Raw genomic sequence first — 4,489 nt, 5'->3', positions numbered from 1 at the left:
GATGGAAAAGAAGTAATTTTTCTTTTCCTGATGGCACCCTGCGATGTACCGGAACTTCCTGCATTGGGAGCGTCAGCAACAGGCTCGTCGTTCTGCAGAATGGAGTAGGGATTGTCCTGAGTCGTTGGAACGGGACTCTTAAGCATTTCTGCATAAGTCCGCTTGGAACGTTCTTTTAAGGAACGCTTGATTTTTTCCCCTCGTTGTATGTACACCGGGCATTGAGTAAGATCATGAGGAGTCCCGCCGCAATGAAGACACTTGCGCTCTTTCGGGCAAGGATTCTCATCATGGCTCTCTCCACAATCTGCGCAACGTTTTTTGTTGCAACAATAGGCGGCCGTGTGACCGAGTTGCATACATTTGTTGCATTTCATTACCCGGGGTACAAACAACCGAACAGGTAAACGAAGTGCACCTATTGCAACGTAGTTTGGAAGGGCGGAACCCTCAAATGTCACACGAAAAGAGTTTGTCCGATTGAGAACTCTTTTGTCATTTTTAAGTGACACAGATTTCAGTCGATCGCATGCAAGAATCTTCACACTTTTAAGTGAAGAGTTCTTGAAGCGACCGACACCATCGAGTATCTCTTTTCGAGTCAAACCCTTTTCGTTTATTACACCGTCTATTTCAACGTTGCAACAGGGTACGTATACGCGATACTCGATCGCAAAGAGATCACAGCGCGTTATTTCATTCGCTTGGGTTCTGCTGGAGACGACAACTCGTAATTTGTCTGGCCCCATCCGATGGGAACTTTGTTAGTGAGGATTTTTTTTCCAAAAAAATACAGAAGAGCCAAACTAGTTTAACGTTTAGAGCTCCACAATCAATGAGAATATTGAAGAATACTGGCTGACTCGGTGAATCAGCTGAAATAAAAGGTTTGATCGATAATCTAAAAGATCAGCAAATGCATTTTGGGTAATAAGGATAATGATTTAGTCCAGAGGTGTAACATCAATGTGTAGAGTAGGGTGCCAATGAAAACGGTCACCTCTGATTTCAAAGAGTTACCTCATAAAAAATGTTCACCAGCTCGAAAAAACTCCCTATGCCAAATATTAGCTCAATCGGACTTAAGGGAGAGTGGCGCAAAGCGGTCAAAGTTTGAGTTTTTTGAAAATCGAAAAAACACCCAAGAGGGGAGGGAAGCAAAAAATTGCATGAAACGTCGAGATCTAGTGTCATCTCCAAAATATTTTTTTTTGTCAAAAATCGACACTCTGGGTTTTTTTTTGGAATACGGAACGAAAAGTATGGTTTTGGGTACCAATAAAAATAGTTATCCCAGTTTTTCATTCAGAACTTGCTGCGAAATATTGATTTGCACGATAAAATACCCTTTGCAAAATATTAGCTCATCCGAACTTCAGTTATTAGTGTTACAAACTTAAAAGTTATTTTTTTTTTTTAAATCGAAAGATCACCGAAAATCGGGGTTTAAAAAAAATTTTTAGTGCCAAATGTCTTAAAATTAAAATTACGCAGCAAGTTCCGAATGAGAAATCGAGATAATTATTTTTATTGGCCCTTAAAACCATACGTTTCGTCTCGTACTCCGAAAAAAAATTAAGTTCCAGAGTGTCGATTTCTGACAAAACATTTTTTTTCGAGATGACACTAGATCTCGACGTTTCATGCAATTTTAAGACACCAAACAATTTTTTTCGAAAACCCCGATTTTCTTGAATTGTCGATTTTCAAAAAACTCAAACTTTGACCTCTTTGCGCCATTCTTCCTCAACCCTTTCATTACGGCAGTGTGTTCCGCCGAAGTGCTATCCCTGTACGGAGCACTGCGTCGAAAAGTATGCAGATCGCGCTGGTGTGATCGAAGAGCAGTATGAATTTCATGTCGTCTAAAGATGACGCTCGTAACGAAAGGGTTAAGTCCGATTGAGCTGATATTTGGCATAGGGTGTTTTTTCGAGGTGATAAATATTTTCTATAGGATAACTTTTTGAAATTTTAGGGTCGATTTTTTCCCGTACATACATTGGCGTCCTAGTGTAGAGCCACAATATGTGGATTTAACAAAAATGAAATTTTCCTGATTGCTTGCAGATTTCATACGAAAATCAACAGAGAAATATCAACCGACCAAAGTAACTGAGAAAGAACCATTTTCGATAGATCAAGATGGCGTATCCATAAAAAAAAACATTAAGCGATTATAATTAAGGAAATACTATATGTTCATTATCTTTGTGTTATCCGTTCCCTTATCCTATTGCAAATTTATTCGAATTCCTGATATCACAAACAATACAGGAGCATTGACTTTCGACGCAGGAGAAGGTGGAACACAAAAAGGGGACAATAGATTGCTTTATTTTATCGGTTTGAAAGAATTTGATACAACAATAAAAATATTAGGATAACTGGTTCGTGAAATAAATAGGTAAATTTTCCAAACTTATAAATCTAGAATTTATTGAAATGAGCAATAGTTACACGATACATAGAACTTTCAGGCAGTGCAAACGAATTATTATAAATAATTTAGCGGGAGATTTCTACGCTATATGAAAAAAACATTAAAAATTGGTATATCCTGAATTCTGGAAAGATCACTATGAATTTTGCCTTTACTGTAATATGAAAAGAACAATGAAATTCGTTTGAAAACCAGCAACATCACGACAAGAAGAATTATAACACTAGCAAATTATGTAATAAAACAACTGGAAAACAAACACTAAACCAAAACTGGTACTCTGATTTATAAGGCGAAAACTGGCTTTTGTTTCAACCAATTTTATCGATTGTAATGATACAGAACACAGTTCCTTCAGCATAAAGACCAAGCCTTGCGTCCGTTGAATGGCGTTCCAATCATACCGCAAAAAGGCGATCTGATTCATCCGCCAGAGAGACGAAAGTGGAAACCCCATCACAATACAGCGCACGGGGCTATATTTCACATCCGAAAGCGATCGATGATCGATACATGTCGGATTATTTATGGGCTCAATCCCACCGTCATTATTCCATAATGTGCGCGAGAGGCAAAGAACGGCAACGCAACGAAACCGATGTGAAATCGCATCGGCAAATAATAATAAATCATCCGACAAAGATCAGACGCCACGATCGATTGTGTCAATGGTTCGTATCGAACCCAAACGCGGGCCCCACTCTAAATATATACACCACCGGTCGGCGTCGGAAGGTCCGTCGACCGAGTAAATCTCACAATGCCTAACAATTACGATGACATTCTTCCCGAAACGAAACAAACAACGACCAATCCCACCCCGGAGCGGTCCAAACTAATGATAATAACCTTGCGTGCGTGCGTTTGTTACCACTCCAGGGTCCCAATACTTAGCCCCGACAGGGGGACCCCAAGACAGCATCACTCCACCGAACGGGGAGACGAGCAAATGCTTCTCCACCCTATTTTACAAGATCTTATCCATTATCTCGTACATCAAATCTGTGCGAAGTGCTTTTTTCGTCTTATTCTCGGCTTGGAGCCCACACACACACACACACATACATACACCGACGAATGCTTGGGTTGGCCGCGGGGCTCATTCCCTATCACTACTCCACAGGCAGCATCCGCAGCTCATTTACCCACCACCGAATGGAGCCGACCGATTCCGGGAAACGGAAGGAAGCCACCGCGGTGGCGGGGGGCAGCGGGACACCTCTTCGAAAGAATGAAAATTATAATATTAATATGATGATGTATTTATTTTTGCTTATAACAATAACATCAAAGGAAAGTTGCCGACTCTTGGGTGGTTTCCCGAGCGGAGATAGCGTCTCTCGAGTGTGTGTGTGCGCGCGATTGTTGGTGATAGGAGAGGGCGGGGAGCGGCGCGCACTCGTCTGCCTGCTTATCACGGCTGTAGAGAAGGCGAGACTTCGAAGTCGCTGGCGGAAAGCTAATTTGGAGAGCGGTGAAAAACTGCCGAGCCTGGAAGCTGGAAAGGAGGGGGGCAAATGTGGAGATGCGCTAACCGGGGGACAAGTTAAGCAAAAAAGGCTAAAAACTAAATTACTCTCATAAATGGCACTATAGTGGTTCGACACCGAAGCCGGTGGAGGTGGCGAGAGGGGGAGGGGAGTTGTGGTGGCTCTACAACACGAAAGGGCGAGCATAATGGAATATGATGCCGAAGCTTGGGTTGGTGTTCGTGTGAACCGCGCCGAACCAAGAGATGAAGTGGAAAGAAAGGGTAACACCTTTGCCAGAGAGACCCAGGTGGGACGATTGGAAAAGTGGGAATGGTCCAACAGCAGCCTTCCGTGGAGTGGAATCACTTCGAGTGGGCAAGACAAAACAAAATACTGTCATGGCGCCAACGCGTTATCGTTTGATCTTCGCCCGTTCGGCGTTCGTTTGATGGAATCGATCCGCGGAGGAAGATGACAAATGTGTTTGTTTACAAGAATTTTTGAATATTTCGAAAAACAAAATCCAGAACCAAATTCAATCACCCCTCCGAAGGATGTTGTTATTATTTTTTTG

The sequence above is a fragment of the Toxorhynchites rutilus genome, chromosome 1 (genome assembly GCF_029784135.1).
Source record: "Toxorhynchites rutilus septentrionalis strain SRP chromosome 1, ASM2978413v1, whole genome shotgun sequence".
NCBI lineage: Eukaryota > Metazoa > Arthropoda > Insecta > Diptera > Culicidae > Toxorhynchites > Toxorhynchites rutilus.
This window is presented reverse-complemented; position numbering follows the sequence as displayed.